Raw genomic sequence first — 22312 nt, forward strand, 5'->3', positions numbered from 1 at the left:
TGGTCAGACTACACTTGGAGCCTTGTTTGGGGCCTTGGGAAACTAGATGGTATCTAGAGAGGGTGAGTAAGATGGTACAAGAGCTTGAAACATGTCTTAATGAGAAACAGAACAATTTTGGATTGGAGAAGAGAAGGCTCAGCAGGGAGAAACAGATGAACTTTACTTAAGTCCTTGAAGACTTAAGGAATGAGATTTGTTCTGGGTGGTCCCAAGGACGGGTACATAAGTGGCACACTGTCGCACTCTGGCTTCATTCAACCCAGTGCCTGGCTCATGGTAGGCTCTCTTGTTAGTGATAGCTGGGAGGGTTACTCTTAAGGAAGAACTGACTCTCAGCTGATAGGCTGCTCCAGAAAGGGCTGAGCTTCGCGAGGTCAGACTTGTTAAGTCAGAGAGTGAAAGGGAATCAAGGATTGGAAAAGTAGAGAGCTGGGCAGACTTTGGGGCCGGATAGTAAACACTTAGGCAGGACTGGCTACAGGATTTACAGGATCCGGTGAAAAACAAAAATGCGGCGCCCTTTGTTAAAAAGAGATTCCAAATTTCAAGGTGGACGCAGTGGAACATTAAACCGAGCTCGTGGCATCTTCGAAGTGTGTCCAGGAAGTTGACCCGGGTTTCAGGCTCTGTGGGTCATACAGTCTCTGTCACACTGATTCAACTCTGCAATGCGAAGCCTGAAAGCAGCCACAGACAGTACGTAAATCAAGGAGCATGTTTGTGTGAAACTTTATTTATAAAAATAAGCCGCCCTGTTCCTTTGCAAGTGTAATTACCAAAATAGGGGAGACTGGCCCCTGCCGTTGCTCAGGTGATGCCCACCTGGCTTCCAGGTGAGAGAAAAGAGATGAACCTTTGCCGGCCTCAAGGACCAGCAGTGACAGCGCTGTTCAGAAACCACTCTGGAGCGGCTCTGGGGGAGGGTTTGCGTGCACGTAGTGGGAACAGCAGTCACCGTTTTCTTTCGGACCCAGGGCAGGCCCTGATACCCTAGAGCAGCCGGAGCTTCGGCCTTGGGCCTTGTGGCTTCATTAATAGAGAGGCCTGATGTCCAGAGGGGATTCTGCAGGCAGGGATTTCTGCATCTGCCTTGGAGCTGTGTGGTGGCTGGTCCAGAGCCCCTCTGATGTTCCAGAGACTGGATGCCCTGAAGATGTTTCCATCTGGAACATCACGAGGGGCTAAGATGAGAGAGAGAGACGCCTCTGCTCGCCCCATCTCTGCTTTGTCTCCTGTAGGATCGGGTCTCTGCTTCGGAAAGAATCCACTCCACTGTAATTTCCACCTGAGCCTGGGAAGCGAGCTGCATGGCAAGCCCTGGTGATTCAGAGAATGCCCCCACCTCACGGATGGCGTTTAGAACCGGGCCAGCTCAGCTCCTCTGTATCTAGGGAAGTCTTCCTGGGGCCATTTCTTCGTTCAACACGGAGCGACTTGGTGCTGGTGTGTTCGCTGTGCCCAGTGGATGGTGACCGCAGATGAGTGACCCGCTATCTCAGCAAACGCTTACTGGGTCTGTTGGCTCATGGCCGGTGCTGAGGACGCAGCAGAGAAGAGCCCGGCAGCCGGAGCCGACTGCACAGTTCCCGTGAGAGGTAGACACGAAAAGCCAGTGACCAATGCAGGGTCCGGCCTAAAGCGGCACGTGGCAGGCAGGCGGCAGGTCCTGGAGGCTGTGGGGGGTGGGGATCCACGTGGTCCCCGCCTGGAGGAGTTTGCTGCCTTGTAGGGGATGCGGGAGGCCCCGCAGTACTGCAGGCCCCGTGCAGTGTGATGAACTTGCAGGGAGCTGTGGGTGGACACTCTTCCTGGGCCACTGCAGTGTGCCCGGCAGGGCAGCTGGAGGAGGTGAGGACGGCTTGTTTTCGCCGGGAAGGAATCATTGCCCTCCTGCCCCGGGTTTTTTTTAAAGCAGGGCAGCTTTTAGGAGTAATATTGTGTATGGGTTGAGCTGTGCCCCCCCTGAAAGATGTGGAAGGCGTCACCCCCAGTACCTGTGAATGTGACCTTATTTAGAAATAGTCTTTGCAGAGGATCAGGTTAAGATAAGCCCATTAGGGTGGACCCCCATCCTGAAGGACTGTGTCCTCATACAAAGGAAATATGGGCACAAGAACAGATGTGCACACAGGGAGGATGTGATGTGAAGCTACGAGTTGTGTTGCTACAAGCCAAGGACCTACCAGAAGCTGGGAGAGTGGCCTGGAACAGATCCTCCCCTGTGCCCTCAGCGGGAATGTGGCCTTGCAGGCACATTGATCTCAGACTTGTAGAGTCCAGAACTGTGAGACAATAAACTTCCGTTGTGTAAGCCATTCTGTTTGTGGTATTTTGTGGTACTTTGCTACGGCAGCCCTAGGCAACTAGTGGGGTAGAAGGACCCGAACCTTTAACTGTATCACTTTCTTTTTGCTGCTGTAACAAATGACCACAACTTATTTTAAAATAACACAGAAATTTCTCTCTTACTGTTCTGGGGGTCAGAATTCCTAAAATCAAGGGGTCAGCTGGCCAATGTCCCTTTTGGAGGCCATAGGGGAGAATGTCCTTTTTTTTGTCTTTTCTAGCTTCTAGAAGCCCCACGTGTTCCTTGATTTTGAGCCCCTGCATCCCTTCAACCTTGGCTCCAAATCAGAGCCTGTGTGCCAGGCCCTCTCCTCCCCTCTGTGCTGCCTCCACCCAGTGCCCCCCTCCAACCCCACACTTCTGGTCTCCTGGAACGCTTTGCTTCTCGCCTGTTAGCGTATGAGCACCTGGATTCCTTTGGAGCCCTCAGCATCTGGCTCTGTGGGCATTCTGGGCCCCCCAGCCCAGGGCAGTCTTTCCAGACAGCAGAGGCTCGGCTGGTCCCGAGCTGAGCAGAACCTACCCGTCAGCCAAAATGCATCTAGCTCCCAGACTCTGCTTCCCTGCCTCTTTTTTATATGAGACTCTCCTGCCGTCCCTCTTTTTTTATATGCATGTTAATATTTGCAGATGAAAAGCAGATTTGGGACTCTACATAAGGAGGGACTTTCCAACAGCCAGAGCTCTCTGGGGATAGAGTAGGGTGGTGTACCGAGACAGCTCATCCAGAGATGGCAGAATCCTGTAGATCTTAAGATCTTGGGCTTCTGAGTCAAGTTGATCTGAGAGGATCTACCAGTTGTCTGAGTCTGAGCCTTAGTTTTCTCCCCTACAACATAGGAATGGTAATAATAGGATGAAATGAGGACAACACCAGGGTCCCAGACTTAAATGCCCTCAAGAGAAGTGAGCAAAGCAGGCCAGGTGGAAAAAACGCAGGGCTTTGGTGGACATCTCTCTTTTGATAAGACCTGGGGACAAGAAACACACCCTTTTCTTTTTTAGCTGTAGGGAAACTAATGGGGCAAACATTAATGATTACCCAAGGGAAGCTCAGCTTCAGTGTGGGCTTTGATAGGGGGTGGTGGGGACTGTGAAAACTGGAGCTCACGGGCCCCACTGCCTCACAGAGGAGGCGGGTGTTCAAGCTTGAGGATGGAGCTGAATGGCTCAGTGTAAGTGAGGAGGAGCTGAGTGGACGCGGTCTGGGGCTATAGTCCTCCTGGGCTGTGAAGAATCAATGCCCAGACAACACCCAGACCAGTTATGTCAGTATCTCTAGGTTAGAACCTGGCACCAGTCATTTTTTAGAGCTCTTCTCTCAGTGATTCCCAGTTTTATTTTATTTTTTAACGTACGTTTAATCTTTATTTTTATTTTATTATTTTAAATTTTTATACAATTTTTAAAGGTTACTTTCCATTTACAGTTATTACAAAATATTGGCTCTATTCCCCATGTACAATATATCCTCAAGCCTCCCTTATACCGAGTAGTTTGTACCTCTCAGTCTCCCACTTCATATTGCCCCTCCCCCCTCCCCACTCATAACCACTAGTTTGTTCTCTATATCTGTGAGTCTGCTTCTTTTTTGTTATATTCACTAGTTTGTTGTATGTTTTAGGTTCCACAAACAAGTGATATCATACAGTATTTGTCTTTCTCTGTCTGACTTATTTCACTTAGCATAGTGCCCTCCAAGTCTATCCATGTTGCCGCAAATGGTAAAATTTTGTTCTTTTTTATGGCTGAGTAGTATTCCATTGTATGTGTGTGTGTGTGTGTGTGTGTGTGTGTGTATATATATGTATCACATCTTCTTCATCCATTCATCTGTTGATGGACACTTAGGTGGCTTCCATACCTTGGCTGTTGTAAATAGTGCTGCTATGAACACTGAGGTCAGTGGTTCCCAGTTTCAGAACCAGCAGTCTGGCAGTGGGGAGGGAGACGACACGGCCATGGGGCCCCCTGGTGACTGGGGCCAGGGAGAGAGACTGGGGGAGAGAAGGGGTCTGTGGTGGGGATTTGGGGGTGAGTGCTGTAGGCTGTGTGATTTCCCCTGTGACCCCTCACTGTCTTCATAAAGCTTCACATGTCCCAACGTGCCTGTTTTCATGGGCTTTGGAGGAAGTGGCCGAGTTCAGTATTAAAATGATGTGGGCTAAAACGGCTCTTGCAGATAAGAAGGGCAGCTGCCTGAGGACGAAAGGCCAGTATTCTTGTGAAATTGCTTAGCTGTGGCTGGTCTTTTACGGGAAACAGTATAAACTTTTTCAAAACTCAGACAGAGGAGTGACACAGTGTATGTTTACAGTGAGAAAGGATCTTGATAGATTGGAAATTAGGAAGACAGGCTTCCGGAGTTACGGAGCAAGTGGCCGGTGTCAGCATTAGGAGCGCAGGGTTAGTTGCTGAGGATCCAATGTGAAATAAAATGTCCCATCCGCTAGGAGCTTGGTAAACTCTGGCTTAAAATTTAACCTTGACTGGCTCAAAGGAGACAGAGATAATAGGCTGTTTGGGAAATGACTGTCAGAAGTTTAATGGAGTGTTAAAAAAAAATGTCCTTGATCACCCCTTGGAAAAAACATTTGGGGACATTTAATAGGATCATGAAACTGAGGCAGCCGAGGAGACGGATTCATTAGATTGCATTTATCTGATGAACTTGGCACTTCTGCCAGGTAAATAAAAGCCATCTTACTGGAGTAGATCTTTTGAGGTTAGAGACTGGCCTTACTGTGTTCAGGTAGACAAGGGCTTTGTTTCGCTCAGTCATGTGAGGATGGCCCTATAATATTTCATTTTCATGTGCTATGGCGCTGGCATGGGCTTGTAAGGAGAACTTTTAGGCAACATGCATATTTCCATTCACAGTTTGTGTACCGTAGCATAGGCAGAGCTAGTCTAATTTGGGAAAATGGGACATCCTTTCGATAGACTTCAGTGTTATCCCATTTAGTGGACCAGGCAAAGAGTGGTTCATTTGGTTGGTTCCCTGGAGCCAACGAAGCTGGGGGAGAAGGCGGTGGCTGGGATGTGGGAAAGGGGCACACAGCACAGTGGGACGCTGTGATTTATAATAACAAATACGTACGTGGCCTTTGTCCCCCTTCTTGGCATAATCCCACAGCCCGGCCTCCCTGGAGGGGAGGGAGCCAGACATTGAGCAGTGGTCAGTGGCCAGTGATGATCAGTCATGCCTATGTAATGACGCCTCCATAAAAACCCGAAGAGTGGAGCTGGGAGAGCTTCCGGGTTGTTGAACACGTGGAGGTCCCAGGAGAGAGGTGCCCCCAGAGAAGGCATGGAAGCACCCAAGTGCCCCCTTTCCCCCGTGCCTTGCCCTATGCGTCTCTTCCATCTGGCTGTTCCGGAGTTCTCTCTCTTTATAACAAACCAAAAACCTGGTAATCTAGTAAGTAAAATGTTTCTTTGAGTTCTGTGAGCCGCTCTAGCCAATTAACCAAACGCGAGGATGGGGTCGTGGGGACCTCCGGTCTATAGCCAGTTGATCAGAAGCCCAGTTGAATTGTTGGACACCCAGCTGGGGTTGCAGAACTGCTTGGTGTTGGGGGCAAAACACACACTGGAGGGAGGGACTGGGCATCTTGCCCTGGAGCGGTGCTGAGGAGAAAGCGTCTCTGGAGGTGGGGCAGGAGACCCAGGGAGATGGGGGGAGAGAGCTTGCAAACTCAGAGAGAAGGATGGAGCCAGAGAGGGAGAGAAGTGTGGAGGGGAAGCAGTGGCCTGGTACGCATGCACTTCCGCTGCCCGGGACGGGTGTGTTGGGGATGGTCGGGGGGGTTGGGGGGTGGATTTATCTAAAGGGGTTGGAACAGGACAATCTTCCTTTTAATCAAGTCAGGTTACCTGGAGTTGTGGAGCCTACAGGACTTTCAAGGTTTCTGAACGTAGATTCTAAGGAATTAACTGAGAAATTGATTCATGGGAAATGAATAGGAACTGGGAATAAGTTGTTGTTTTGAATTTAACTGTTTGGAGCATAGCGCCTGGCACCCAGCAGGAGCTGTACAGATATTTGTTGAGCAAATAAATGGAAGTAGTACCACGCAGATTCATGTCTGGGAAGAGAAGAAGAGCAGAAATGCTCAGCCAGAAAATTCTGCGAATGAATTTTCACAGATGATAGAAGAAAAATACTTTGTTAAAAATGTTCATGTGGCGTACACAGGTCTAGGACCCTGGCATCCCTGGGCTGGCTTTCCATGGACAGAAGGGGAGGATTGTGAATGAGGGTCCAGCTCCAGTCAAGCTGAGTGTCTGCTCCACCAGGAGGGAAGCCGCTGACAGCAAATCAAGGCTTTACATAGTTCTGGAAGCTGTTAGGAGTGGCTATTGTTATGTGCACAGAATGACTCATGTCACAGCTGAGTCCAGAAATCGGAGCAGCTTTCAGCTGGGTTCCGAGCAGTTTTGAATTGACATTTAATATCAAGCACAGGAAATCTTGAGATGTGTGTTTTTGAGAAGAGGAGATATAAATCGGGCTGTATAAATTCAGGTTCATCCTGGCTCTGCTACATACCCAGAGTGACTTCTGGCAAGTTACTTAATCTCACCGTGTCTCAGTTGGCTCCTCTGTAAAATGGGGTAATTGTGTTTTCTAGCTCCTAGGAGTAAGCGAGTGAACATATGAGTTAAGGCATGGAAAAGCACCGTAGTGCCTGGTACATGGAGAGAGCTTGATATATTAGTTATTGTTAACTGCTAATCAATAGTAGTAATGCTTTTCCAAACGGAGGGAGGGGTAACATTTGTTAGTTCTCATTGGATCTCCATCATAACTCAGAAGGTGGGAGCTACTGAGGTTCAGAGAGGTGCAGTAATGTGCCCGAGGTCACACAGCTGCTGAGTGGTGGTGCTGATTTGAACTTGGTGATGTCAAAGCTTTCCCTCTAGTTACAGGGTGCTTTGAAAGAGAATAGGATAACCTATGGTTTGCAATTGAAGATGGGCTTTTGGTGGAGAGGGGGGAGCCGCCTCTGCAGAGATGCTACACATGGACTCTGGGACTATTGCTGCAAGTGGGTTGGAGGGTCCTGGCTTGGAGTGTGACATAGGAGATCCTGGGTCTGATTGTGTGAGCTCCTTCTAGACCTTCACCTTAATGAGTCAATCCCTCTTGTGGGTGGGGAGATCATGGGGCTTGCCTTGGGGCTGCAGCCAGGAGGGGAGGTGCTGGGGAGAGGTCCTGGTGGGTGGAGCTGACACCAACATGGTCAGCAGCACGGGAGGCTGCACACTGTGTCTGAGCTGTTTGTGTATCAAACTCTGGGGAGGGAGACTCTGGTGGGTGAGCCTGGGGCTGGGGAGAGACTTGGGATAGAGCAGCAGCAGTGGCCAGTGGGTGTCTGGAGTTAAACTTTAAAGAACCATAACAACAACCAGCCCTGCAGAGCCCGGGTGTTGGTTGATGGTAACATTTTTGGGGACATAGGTCAGATTTCCTCAGGTGAGTCCCAGAAATTTGGGGATGGAGGTAGGTGGGCTGGCATCCAGCAATACCAGGCAGTATCAGAGACACCTGGGAGATGTTAGTGGCTCCTTTCACTGAGGAAGTGCCCAGGTGATGCCCATGCCCCTTCTAGTGCTGTATATAGCTGTCCCTCTGGGTGGACAAATGGCAGATCCCTAACCTACGCTTTCTCTGCAGAATGCTTGGTAGGGGCCTCTGCCCTGGTCTCACCAGCTGCACTCCTTGCCTGGTCTTTGGTCCTGCCCCGGTGCACACCCCTGGGGGTGTGCACTTTGCACTTTGGAGGCAGCCCTCCAGAGTCCCCTGGGTACCTGGGGACATGCAGGCATCCTGGGTGCCTTCGCTTGGGCTGCCGTAACACAATGTCATAGACTGGTGGTTTAACAACAGACATTTATTTCTCATAGTTATGGAGACTGGAAGTCCAAGATCAAGGTGCTGGCTGTTTTGGTTTCAGGTGAGGGTTCTCTTCCTGGCTTGCAGACAGCCGCCTTCTTCCTGTGTCCTTACATGGAGAAGTGAGAGAGTGAGCTCTCTGGTGTCTCCTTGTAAAAGGACACTGGTCCTCTTAGAGCAGGGCCCCACCCTTAAGACCTCATTTAACCTTTATTGCATCCTTACTTGAAATAGTCACATTGGGGGTTAGGATTTCAACATATGAATTTGAGGGTGGGGGACACAACTCAGTCCAGAGCCTTGGGCCCACCATGCATGCAGGCTGTTCTTGCTTTGCTATTGTAGGGTGTTTCTGCCAGCTGACACCTTAGGCTTCTCTGAGGGGCCAGCACCATGCCTGTCCTTGCATACCCGCCAAAGTCCTGGGACCTCCCCTCAGGTGCCACGAAGAACTCCATTAATGCTCAGGGTGGCCTTTGATATTCTGCAGCTCAGCAGAGATCAGCCAGGGAGGGGTTGCCTATGCTTATCCTGCTAGCCTTCCTGAGCATACCCAAATGGTTCTCCCAGGCTCCCCCCACTGGGCTTGGAAAGGATCCCATGGTACCTGCACCTGCAGCAAATTCCCTTCAAAAATCGCCACCCTTCCCTTCCATAGGTAGTGGCAGGTTATGGGTTTGACAATTAAATATCCTATTTGACCACTTTTGAAACAAGCACTTACATAGCCCTCAGTAAACACCAGAAGTTGTTCTAGGTGCTTTACACATATTATCTTGTTTAATTCTTACAAGGAATCTTGTTAGAAATGATAATTAGCCGCATTTTACAGAGGAGGCAGTGGAGGCACAGAGAAGTTAGGTAACCTGCAAGAAGTCACACAGCTTGTACGTGTCAGAGCTAGTGTTTGAATCCCAGCAGCCGGGCTCTAGAGTCACGGCCTCTAACCACTGTTCTCCGTGGCCTCTCAGAGGCTAGGATGTAGGTGTTAGCGCTTCTCTCATGAGTGAGGAAAATGAGGCTCAAAAGGGGAAATGACTTAGCTGAGTTTTCACAACCCATAGGTGGCAGAGCCCAGATTCTAACCTGAGGCTCATGACTCCAAGCCTAGAGCTCTTCCCTCGGGGTTATAGGTTGGCTTCTGAATTTCTTTAAGCACAGTAAGACATACAGGACTACTCTCAAACTGACTGCAAACGCGCTTTCTTTCACAGTGCAGGCCTCTGGGACGTCTTGGGTGGGCTTCCAGAAGAACCCACCCCAATCTGCCACCACCCCCTTGGAGTTCATCCTACATGCACTTCTCTGGAGCACTTGTCAGAGTGAGCATTTTGTTTTTTAATTTTTATTTTATATTGGAGTATAGTTGATTAACGATGTTGTGTTCGTTTCAGGTGTAGAGAAAAGTGATTGAGTTATATACATCTACATGTATCCATTAGTTTTCAGATTCTTTTCCCATATAGGTTATCAGAGTATTGAGTAGAGTTCCCTGTGCTATACAGTAGGTCCTGGTTGGTTATCTGTTTTAAATATAGTAGTGTGTATATGTTAATCCCAAACTCCCAATTTGTCTCTCACCCACCCTTTCCCCTTTGGTAACCATAAATTTGCATTTTCTTGTCAGAGTGGGGTCGGGAGCAGTGGGGCCACCTGAATCTCCATGTTTCCTGTGCCTCCTGCTGCCTGCCCTCCCCCAGCCCCACCGTATTCACACCACTGATACACTCCTCCATCCTCCGGCTTGACACTTGGCATGAGTCAGGAGCCCATGGACTGCCCTGGAGCACGCTGGCTGCTCTGATAGGTGCCCCGGTCATAATAACAGTGTCGGCCTGCTGACACCTGGAAGGTAAAGCCCAAGTCACCAGGTTGCTTCTCACCGCCCCCCCCGCCCCAGTCTGCTGACCATTTTACCTGAAAACGAGGTGGGCTGGTTGCCAATTTACACCCACTAAAGCATTAGCTCATGACTGTCTAAAGGTTTTATATCGCCCGGCATCTGCCTGAAACTCTGTAAATATTGGTTGAGCTAACGGGTGAGTCAACTTTCCAAGGACATTTTAGCAGAGTATTCTGGAAGATGCCAGAGCCTTCCGTGAAGACATTAATCTCTGGTGGTAGGATCTTGGGTTTCACGCCAGCCGCTGTGATTCAGGGTGATGGCCCGGTTTCTGCATCCTCACGTCCCCGTGCCCAGGCTCCTCCCCCACCTTGGAGGGGTGCAGCCACTGAATGAGACCATTGCATTCATATCACATTCATAAATGCTGACAGGAATCTCATGCCGGCGCATGACAGAGGCCACAATAGGCCAGCCCCATCCTGAGTGCAGCAGATTTATGTGTCAGCTGGCTCTGTCCACAGGAGCTTTGTCCTCTGATACCACAGCCTCGGATGTTGAAAGCCCTTCCCCTAATTTCCAGGTGGCTGGAATCCAGACAGCCAGCCTGTCCATCTGGCTGTCTTTGGCCGTGTGTCTCACCCCTATTCCCACACAACACTCAGTCATTCATCCCCTCAATTTCCATACCCTCCAACGCACTAAACCACTAACACTGAGCACGCGTGCTTCCGGTGGCTTTATCGGAAGTTGGTGGTGGAGTTGCAAGCGAGGTTACGTCTCAGACCCGCAGCCTCCCTCCCATCTTCTTTTCTCATTTCACTTCCCTCGTGGGAGCAGGAGGATGTGTTTTTCTCCTTGGTTTTTATGGAGACCGTTTCTCCCCTGCTGTCCCAAGTACACCTCTAATCTCAAGCCCTTATTGAGACTTCCAGACCGATGGTTCTCCAAGTGTGGTCTGTGGACCAGCAGCATCAGCATCCCTTGGAAGCTTGTCAGACATGCGAATTCTTGGGCTTCACCCCAGACCAGCGTGGGCCCAGTGATCCGTATTCAGATGCCTTCCACGTGATCCTGACACAAGCTCAAGTTCAGGAACCTCTGGACAACCAGTGTTCTTTCTCTTGGGAGGTTTCTGGTGAATCAAAATTTCTTCTTGTAATGAAGGTTTCAAGGGCAGCTGAGCTTCTGCCAGTAACCTCCCTGTTTAGCCAACAGAACGTGGGCTTTGGAGTCATCAGGCCTGGGTTCTGCCATCTGTGCCACTGACAAGCTGTGAAACCCTGGAAAGGGTGGTTCACCTCTCTGAGCCTCAGATTCTAACTCAAATGATATCCTCCGATTGTACCTCCTCCCAGGGGATTCTTGTGAGTCTTGGGGGAGATCAGAACTTCAGAGCTGCTTTATAAACTGGGAACTCAGGGAATGTGGGTCACCTCGTGACTTCCAGGCTTCCTCCCTGCTGGGGGCTCTGGTGGTTTCTCTTTCTTTTGAACAGACCTCTGGGTGCTGAAAGCCTGAGTCCCTTATTGACCAGAACAGTGTGGGGAGAGGGAAGCAGGGCGTGTTGGGAAACTGGGCTTGAAGACAGAAGCACGTGGGGTGTGAGCGGTGCTGGCCAGAGGCCTCCCTCCTTATTTGGGGGAGGGGGAGGGGGAGGGGGAGGGGGGAGGGGAAGGCAGAGAGAGGCTGCTGAAATTCCTAGATGAGGAAACTGGCACTGAAAATCAGCCACTCCCCACGACCCTACTGAGTTAACAGCACTTTTCATTATTCTGAACCTATTTTATTTTTGTATCCCTAGAAATAGAAATTTTCCATAATTGTAACCCTACCTCTATACAGTTGACCCTTGAATAACACGGGGGTCAGGGGAGCCAACCCTCTGCACAGTTGAAAATCTGAGTATAATTTATAATTGACCCTCAGTCTATGCAATTCCTCTGTATAGGATTCAACCAACCTCAGATCATATTTGCTATTGAAAAAAAATCTGTGTAAAAGTGGACCCACACCATTCAAACCATGTTGCTTAAGGGTCAAATGTATATCTTTCTTTTTGCACACTAGGTATATTAAAAGTATTTTCTAAGTTGTTACACAATCCTCGCAATTGTCATCTTAAATGTCTCCAAAATATTCCCTTAGGTGAACGCGTTATTATTTGTTGTCCTGTTTCCATACTGTGGACGTTTCGATTGCTTTTAAACTTTTCGTTGTTGTACTAGCATCTTTGGACCTTACACTTTTGGATTCTGTTAGCAAAAACTCCATGGAGTGTGATCATTCGGTCACAAGGTGTCAATAATTTTCTGTCTCAAGATATGTTTCCAAATCACTTTCCAAAACACACTGCCACTAGCAATATTTGAACTTAGCAGCTTTCCTGCAACCTTGCCATCCTTGGGCATTACTGTTATTCTTTATGTTTGCTAATTTAATAGATGTCATGTGACACATCATAGTTTGTACTTACATTTCTTTGGGAACTGGTGATGCAGTTACCAAACTACTTTTTCTATGGTATTTTATTATTTCTGTTCTTCCCTTGGGAAAGTTCCTCCTCATGCCCTTTTCCCATTCATCTTCACATTTTAATGATTTGTGTCGGCTGTTTATGTAGATGTTAACTCTCTGATAGGTCTGTCTGTTTACTGATGGTTCACACTTACCCCCCGGCCCGCCCTATAATCACGTACCTCTGTGGACCTCTAACTGAGGATGCTCGGTACTAAATTCATGGTGTTGCCAGAGACTTGGAACATGGCAAGTTTAATTTGCAGTGAAATGAATTGGCTTAAGGTTCAGTCTAGGCAAGAATGGGTTTCTGGGTGCCTGATGTCTCAGGGTGGGTGCCACCTGTGCAGCTGGGCTTTCTGTCTCCCTTGCCCTGTTTTCCCCTTTGCCTCTCAGCTCTTCTAACTCTTTAGCTGAAGAGGAGCCAAACAAGCACAGCCTCAAGTTGACAGTGAGCTTCGCTGCCGCCATCGGTCACTGCCAAAGAAATGACCCTGGGGACCCGATCCCCTTCACCACCTGTTGGGACACTTCCACACCTCCCCAAGGCGTCCTTCCTGGTTCCCAGGGCCCCAGGCAAGGCCGGCTCTGTTTACTCACCATTATCTGTTTGGTCAAGGAACGTGGGGAGTCAGGCAAACAACAACCCTTAGCGGGTAGCTTTCAGAATGATCACTCTCTGGCTTGTGCCTCTTGGCAATTTGTCAATTCCTTCTTCCACGGCAGGCTCCGGATGCGCAGGCTCAGCGGCCATGGCTCACGGGCCCAGCCACTCTGCGGCGTGTGGGATCTTCCCGGACCGGGGCACGAACCCACGTCCCCTGCATCGGCAGGCGGACTCTGAACCACTGCGCCACCAGGGAAGCCCCCTCCTTCCTTCTTTGAGCTTGTGCTGGAGAAGAAGGAACACTGCACTTGAAGTCTGTAGCCTGGCTGCGACTCCTACCCGTGTTTACTAGCTGTGCATCCTGAGAGGGCCGCTGATGACTTCTCTGGTCCCCTGCCCCTCATCTCAGGAGTGTGGATGATAGCAAAGTCCTGAGGTGCTCCCGCTGAAAGGATGTCCCATGTTCTATCCCACTGAAGTCACACAATCGCCCTAGGAAGCTGCTTTCTATGTCTGATCCCCAGTTTACAGTGGAGGTGACTCGGCCTCAGAGAGGTTAAGAAAAGCAATCTGAACGGGAGTGTAGTGCAAACTGGCTGAATGTCGGCTCCGCCTTACATCTTGCATAATGACCTTTACATCAGTATTTTCAGAGCGATTCATAGAGCATAGACATTCTAGTTGTTGATTGAATTGAAAAGGAGTCATGTTGACTGGTGAGGCTGGTGTGGGTCCGCGATGCTTAGGGAGACCATTTCACTTGATGGTTTACGTGTTTGCTTCCTCTACGGCATGTTGAAATCATCCAGGGAGTTGACGAGCACATCCTTTGTAGAACGCCTTGTGCCCCGGTGTGGGGACCCCGTCTCTTGTCGTGGAGGTGATATTAACTTGGAGCCCCACCTCCATCATTCCCTGTGGAAGCCTAAACTCCTCAGTCTTCGTGAGTTCCCAGGAGGGATTCCTTCTTACGGTGACTTTCAGTTCTGAGCTCCTACTTTAATGTATAGGTCATCCTGCTTTCTCTGTTTTGCACTTCATGTGCCTGGAAGTAAGACTTCTTACATTTCTCTCCCAATCAAAATCCCATGCATGCGTGGCAGTTTGGGAATGAGGTAGGCGTTCCCCTGTGAGGATGCGGAAGGAGTGAGGAGAGGGGAGGGCTTGGATCCCTGTATCCTGGCTTTGAAGTGGGTGGTGGGCATCTCTGCGCGAGCCCCTGGGCGGCCCCTGCGGCACTGTACAGAGCGTGTCCTCCATTTCTAGAGCCCCACTTTCAGCCATCTCATCTCCATTTCTCTTTGCCCTTCTTCCTCGTCTGCACGTTCGTGGGTAATTCCAAGGAATGGCGTTTGGTTCTCCCTTTCTTCTACTCTCGTGGCCTCATGTGACTCCTCTTCTCCCCAAGTGTCTCATCGGGGTATTTTCCCAAATAAAGTTAGGTCTTCATTAAGAAGGTACAATTTTCACCTCCCTTTAGCTGGACAGTGTCAGTTAAACTGCCCAAGTCTTCAGGCCCCTGGCCTCCATCATGCTTACAAAGTCTTTGAAGTAAAGAGAGTTTGGGTCTGAATCTCATCTTTGTCACCCAGTCACCTGGTGGGCAAGTCCCTTCACCTCTTTGGACCTCAGTTTTCATATCCAGTCCTCAGTTGACCCGTCGTAACAGAGAGGGGATGGTATTCATGGGCAGCCCTCATTAGTGTTAAAGCAAAAGTAACTCCACTGGGGTCCATTGGGTTGCACATAAACTAAGTTAAAATCACTTTGCAACGTTGATAAAGATTACAACTCTCAGAAGAGATGCGTAAGTGCAAAAGTAATATATTTTATCATAAAAGTGCCTGGCAAAAATGATAACTCCAGGCTTCCTATTTGATCGAGGAAATGGCTAGTGTGTATTTTGTAGTTTTTCTTTTGGTCTGTTCTAGAACAAAGCTTCTTTCATACCCGTTTGTCACTGTGCTAACTTTCCGGCTAATCCACAGGCTGGCTGGGTGACTAAGTGCCGTGTGGAACGTGATCTCGCTTTCCGGAGCCAGCAGGTTCCAGTCCTCTCCCCACCGTTGTGCGGTGGACACACGGCAGTAACAGCTTCTAACGGTCTCTCACATCTTAACAAATTCAACCATTGAGATGGCCCACGAGACAGGTAGGACAGGGATGAAAATCTTCACTTGACAGCTGAATGGGGGTTAGAGGGTTAAGAAATTCCTCCAAATCAGGCTGTGGGTGAAGCCCATGTCTGGGGGCAGAGCCAGGGTTTGTGGCTGGCTCAGCGTGGCCGAGACATGTTCAGACTCTGCGGAAGTTCTGACCCCCAGACCACAGGGTCATCTGGTTGGGGTGTTACCTCTCTCTTCCACATGCTTCTCCCTCTCGGGCTGCCCCAGGCCATTTGTGTCTCCCACAGGACCCTGAGTGTGGGCAGAGGGTCAGGGTGCCGTAGCCAGTGGTTGGGGACCTAGGGGTCGGCCCCTGGTCTTCTGTCTGTCCTGCTGATGGTGTCTCCTCAGGCCGTGGGCAGTGAGATCCTGCTCAGACTTGTGCTAAGTGAACTTGTGCTCTGCACTGAGCTTGCCGGTGGCCCTCACCCTTTTCCACGTTCCTTTCTGCCCTGTCTCCCTCCAGATGATGCTTCTAATATCCCTGGACCGCAGATTGCTGTGGTGCTTGAAGCTCTTGGCTGCTTTTAATAGCTTTTCCATTTCTTTCCTCACTTTCAACTGCCACTTCTTGTTACTGTCGGCTGCCTCTAGTTTCTGCCCCCTCTGAAGTCATTGTTTCTAATCCTCTGGATCTGGGCTGTCAGATGACTAACCTTGTTAAAATTCTGTCTCTAGTATGAGTCGTGGCAGTGAGTGCGGCTTTGGTGCACATGCTTGGTTATGGCAATGGCGTTGACTTTGCCAAGGCCCTTTTGGCTCTTTTCTATATTCTGAGTCATATTCTGAAAGGTAAAATTCCCAGATTAAGTGACACTTCACCATAGGGGGTAAGTGTAAAAGTGTGGCTCCAAGGGGGGGAAGGAACGGCAGCTGAGATGGGCCCTTGCAGGGCTGCCCGTGTTCCTGGCGGCCTGGTGCGCGGGGACTGGGTGGCCCTGGAGGCCCACGCTGGCTCCCTGCCTTCCCCACAGCACTGGGCCCGGGTGATTCCCTCTTTCACACCCACCGGCAAGTAAATACTTTCACTCCATGGAGAACCTCTTCAGGCCATGAACTGAGTCCTGACACTTGGTGGTGGGTTATTCAGAAGCAGTAACCGCTGTCTCCAAGGTCATAGGTCATGGATGGCGTTGAAAGGGGACCAAAATGATGAATCCCAGAATTGGAGACTTGAAACGGGAGATAGTCCAATCATCCGATGCTCACACACATTTAAAAATAAATCCAAATTTATATCTTCTGAAAAATCATCACCTTTATAAGGGCAAAAAGTCAGACATAAATTAAGGGACACATATATTTATAATGGAAAACTGTACAACGTGGTAATATTTAGAGAATTTCTAATGCTGTGGGAAACTGCTGATGGTCAACTGAAAAAGCAAGTGAAAAATTGTTAATATAGGGTGATCTCAAATGTAAAATATTATTTGCATAGATGAAGGACAGGAAAGGTGTGCTCAGTAGTTATAACTTTGATGACTACAGGAGCCTGTGGTTAATAGAAACTAGTGGCTTGGGACTTCCCTGGTGGTCCAGGGGTTAAGACTCCACGCTGCCACTGCAGGGGCCATGGGTTTGCTCCCTGGTGGGGGAACTAAGATCCTGCATGCTGTGTGGCACAGCCAAAAAAAACCCCGAAACTAGTGGCTCAGAGCAGGTGTAAAACAATAGGGAGTGGTGGGGACCGAGGCAAATTGTGTAGAACATGTCCTCTGGAAAAGAGGCTCCTAGCCGACGATTGCTAGCTCTTCAGATTTTTAAAAAGAAGCTGGAAATGGTGGTATTTATGTGAAATCCTTTAATTTTTCAATATTAGCAACTAATTTACGCTTTTTAAAGTACTGTTTTGGCCAAATGAAAATGTTGGTCGTTTGGCTTTGGCCTTTGATCCACCAGCCTACCACTTTTTTTTTTCTTTTTTTTTTTTTTAAATTAATTCATTTATTTATTTATTTTTTTTGGCTGTGTAGGGTCTTCGTTTCTGTGCGAGGGCTTTCTCTAGTTGCGGCGAGCGGGGGCCACTCTTCATCGCCGTGCACGGGCCTCTCACTGTCGTGGCCTCTCTTGTTGCGGAGCACAGGCTCCAGACACACAGGCTCAGTAGTTGTGGCTCACGGGCCCAGTCGCTCCGTGGCATGTGGGATCTTCCCAGACCAGGGCTCGAACCCGTGTCCCCTGCATTGGCAGGCAGATTCTCAACCACTGCGCCACCAGGGAAGCCCAGCCTACCACTTTTGAAGTCACCAAAATGCCAACACCTGCTCTCTCTGAGGAGCACGTTTATTGGAAATATAATTTTTCTTTATCAGAGTTTTGGTGATTTTCCAATTTTGTAAGTCAATACATAGTATTTCTAAAATTAAAGAAAAAAATCACTGACCCTTGGTTCAGGGGGTTGGGATGTGTGTGTGTGGGCGCACGTGAGTACCTAAGAATTCTGGGCACCTCCCAGAACCTTCCCAAGCTGCAGTTTCCTCACATGTATAATGAGGAGAGCAGTTTCTGCTCTGCTAACCTTCCAAGATTGAGACTCAAAGGAGGTGTCAAATTGAGAAAGCCCTGCAAATAATCAGGCGTGTAGGCGATGCGATGCAGTAGGTGCTCAGAAAAGATTTGTCACGTGAATGTAGGGGCAAGGGAAGGAGGGGCTCTGGTAAACTCTGCGAAGTCTTGGGAAGCACGTGGCCTGAGGAGTCAAACGTGTGTGTTCGACATAGCTTGGCTCTGCCACAAACTAGCGGTGACACCTTGTTAAATAGTCGTCATTATATCTATTAACTACGTGCTAACACTCTTTGTTGGGCAATTTCTATGCATTGTACCTTTCTGAGCCTCATTTCTCATTTAAAAAGGGGGATAATTATAGTCCTTACTTCAACGTGTCCTTGTGAGGATTAATTCAGATAATCCAAGTAGCAGGTGGAAGACAGAACTCAATACACAGCAATTCCCTTCTAGTCCTGGGCTGGGTTTCACCATTGGTAGGATCTATGTAATTTCACCTGTTCCCACTAATTCAAGGAGACTGAATGGATGAGTACGAGTGCGATAGATTACTTATTCAAAATACATAATTTCCCCTAATATTTATTCAAAATATGTATTTTTTTCCTGTCTCGGTTTCTTAAAGAAAATAAGCTCATTCCTCTCACTGGGGTGGTTTAGAAATGGGAAGTGACATCCAGTCCATATTCTGTCTTTGGAGAATTGCTCCAGGTTTCCCCTGAGAAAAGCCCAGCGCCACCCGCCCCTTTCTACAGCCGCTGCTTAGCCCCTGCGGAAGCTTTGCGGTGCGGTAGTATCTGCTTGTTTTTCTAGCAGAACTGGGTGGGTGAGCACTTTCACATATATGACCTTGTCAGATCACCAAAATATCTCTGAATGCCAAATCCATACGTATCCATCTACCTATTTCTGTCTGTCTATCTATCCATTTAATTTCAGTAAATAGTTTGTGTAATTTATCCTTTTAAGATGGAGGCTTTTTAAAATGCCACTCTCTAGTGTAGGTACTTTACCTACATTAGCTCTTTAACCCTCATAGCAACCACGTTAGGTGGATAATATTATTAGCCCCCTTTTTACATATGAGGACAATAGGCTCAGCAAGTAAGTGGGAAGATTGAGATTCAGTGCCAGGACTGATTGGTGCTAGATAAAGTTAATTTTGTGTGTGTGTGTGTGTGTGTGTGTGTGTGTGGTTGCTACAATAGAGTATCAAAAACAGTTATTTTGATGACATCCTCTCAGGAGTTAGAATCCCCCCTACTTCTGCCTCAAAAGAAATCAGAATAAGAGCGCACAGATCTGCCTTTAGGTTCCATTAAACAGCGGGACGGGATCACAGGCTGTGGCTCTCTGTGTACAGGGAGACTGAGAGGAATTGGTCCCAAGGATAGCTGGATTCCTGGGACCGCTCTGCCCCCCACAGGTCATCACCGACACCACTCTTCACCCCCAAAGTGCAGCCAGCCCTCTCCTCATTGTTACCTCCCTCCCTTCTTCTCTTGGGGATGCTGCCTGCGGACTATGGCAGGAAATGCCCCTTTCCCCTAAATTTCTAAGGCTTGTATCAATTACGGATCCATGTTTATTGCAAAGAATGGGATATAATTTCTTCGGGTTGGATTATGTCTAAGAATACTGAGCAATGTCACCGTATAGCCCTCTTGACTTGAAAAACATTTGAGTCAAATATAGTGTGGCAGGACCAAGATGTTGATAAAGTCGCAGCTTCCCCGCCGCCTCGAAGGATCCTTTGCTGCTTGCTTTGGACTCTGGTGATGGAGCTCATGCCACGGAGTGGACTGGGGCATTTGCAGGAGCCAGGATTTGGCTCCTTTGGGAAGAGAGGGGAATAGCCATGGAAGACTGGCATAAATTAAGTGGTTTATTGGGCTGGGGAGGGGGAAATGGTGGTGAGATGAGTAAACAGGGAAGGAAATTACCACAGGTTAGAAACTTGGAGGAGAGCATACGGTGGAGAGATAGAGGGAAGGTTTTTGAACAGGGACTGGAAGAGCTCCAGAAATAAATCAGGGTGAAGAGGGGTTCCCTTGTGCTTTGATGGACATCCTACAACAGAAAGTCCATTTGGAGCTTTTTAAAGAGATTTCTGTAAAGGTTAAATTAGTAAGTATTAACCTTTTCATAACAACCCCCCCCCTTTTTTTTTTTGGCTGCACCATGCTTGCAGGATCATAGTTCCCTGACCAGGGATTGAACCCAAGGCCGCTGGCAGTGAAAGCACCAGGTCCTAAATACTGCACCGCCAGGGAGTTCCCCAGCAACCCACTTTTTAAAACAAATAAAAAGCAAAGAGAAAACCTCAATAAATATATATATGGATATACATTATATATATGTGTGTGTGTGTGTGTGTGTGTGTGTGTGTGTGTGTATGTGTATATTTTTATGAGCAAAAGTAACCATAAAATTAATAGCAAACTGGTTACTTCAAGGGGTGGGCTAGGTGGGGAGTGGAGGGCGAAGTTTTCCTTTCTACCTCTTACTTGGTTCGACTTGCTACAATACCATGTTCTACTTTTTTCTTCTTTTTAAAATTTTTAATGGTGAAATAATTGTAGACTTACGGGAGAGTTGCAACGAGAGTTCTGGTACACACACCACCCAGTCTCCCCCGATGTTAACATGGCACATTTATGAAAACTAAGAATACTAGTGCAAGGCTCCTGAGGAGAATACAGACGTGACTCAGATTCCCCCCGTTTTCCCACTAACGTCCTTGTTCTGACCCAGAACCCCATCCAGGTTTCCACACCACATCTGCTTCTCACCTCTCCTTGGTCTCCAGTGGGTGACCGTTCCTCAGTCTTTACTGGTCTTTTACGACCTTAACAGTGTTGAAGGGTACTGGTCAGGTATTTTGTAGAATATCCCTCAATTTGGGTTTGATGTTTTCTCATGATTAGATAGATGGCGGTGATGGATTTGGGGGGAGAATGCCACATTGCTGAGCTGCCTTTCTCAGCGCCTAGTATTGGGGTATGTGATATGGGTGTGTTTATTCCTGCTGAAAGTCACCTTGTTACATGGTGTCTGCCACTCCTCCACTGCAAAGTAGCTATGTCTCCCTTAATAAACAATAAATAGTTGGGGGGGATTCTTTGAGGTGATCAAATATCCTGTTCCTTCTTCACCTTTCACCCTCTAATCTCAGTATTCATTGGTGTACCTTGCAGCCCTTACAGCTGTAGTTCTCTGATGGTGGTCTTGAATTTCCCCCATTCCTTCTCCATTTGTTGATTGGAATTCTCCTGTGAGGAAGAGTCATAACTCCTCTCCCATTTATTTATTTTATTCAGTCTTTTTTAATGAGTTTGGTCTCGTGGACATTTTTAATTAATTAATTAATTGGGTTATAATAAAACATTACTTCATTTATTGCTCCAGTTGTTCCAGCTTTGGCTAGTGGGAGCTCTTTCAGGTTGGCTCTTCCGTCCTCTTGACGTGATGTATTATTTTTATAATTTAGACACTACTACAAAGTACAAATAATTAAAATTGCTTTTCATCCACTTTCTGTTAGGCTGAACTGCTGTTTCATTCGAATGGGAGAGCATGCCGACACCAGCCATGAGGCAGCTCAGCTTTATCTGAGTTACCCAGACAAGCCTTTAACGGGTGAAGGATGTCTTTCTTTCTTTTTTTTTATACGGCACAATGCTCTTCAGGGTATGGGGCTGCAGTGTACTAGAATATAGACTCAGGAGTCTCCCTAGCTTATGAACGTCTGAAATAGGTGTTTTTTTAAAAAATGTAAACAGAGAATGACAAGAACTTAAGGTTGTTGAAGAGGATCATGAAAACCATGAATCCTGAGTGTTGCCAAGACTTCATCTGGAGAGAAAATTATGAATAAATTCCAGAGTATTGTTGTGTCTGACTTTACAGTCAGAGGCTGAAAAGAGGACTTTGCTGAGAAAATCAGATTTCAGGTTCATTCATCATCAATGAAGGGAAACTGTGCGCGTTGCTCGCTTACACATGCAGTTCTGTGGTCCTTAGCCCTGGAGACAACCCCTTAAACTGGTGATCTCTCTGAAGCATTGTCAGAATTCTTTGAGGGAATGAGCTTAGCTAAAAAGAAAGAAAGAAAACTGGGCGTCTGCTGATGCCCTTTCAGCAGTGCTAGGTTCAAGATCAGCATTTGGGACAAAAATCCAAGGGAAGAGTCGTATTTTAGGATGTCTAAACCCAGCCAAGCATGGGAGTGGAAAACTCTGGGAGGGCAGCTCCTTCTGGCTGTCCAGGTAGCCAGCTGGTAAAAGAGAATGTGTTAGAACATCAGGTCATCACTTACCTTTTTGTGTGAAGATTTGAGTTCTGATCCCAGAACACTGAGGTTCGTTTATTGCCAAAGGGAAATTAACCTGGTTGGAATGAATGGTCACAGTCGCTCTGTT

General features: G+C 48.1%; 1 protein-coding gene across 1 annotated transcript in view; it reads left to right on the forward strand.

Moving 5' to 3' along the window:
- Positions 1 to 22312, forward strand: part of SSUH2 (ssu-2 homolog) — an 82833-nt gene that overhangs the window by 7553 nt on the left and 52968 nt on the right. Inside the window, exon 2 of the mRNA XM_032650055.1 lies at positions 9463 to 9570. The gene's annotated coding sequence lies outside the window, so the exon portion shown is untranslated. The remainder of the gene's footprint in view (positions 1 to 9462; positions 9571 to 22312) is intronic.

The sequence above is a fragment of the Phocoena sinus genome, chromosome 11 (assembly GCF_008692025.1).
Source record: "Phocoena sinus isolate mPhoSin1 chromosome 11, mPhoSin1.pri, whole genome shotgun sequence".
Lineage (NCBI taxonomy): Eukaryota > Metazoa > Chordata > Mammalia > Artiodactyla > Phocoenidae > Phocoena > Phocoena sinus.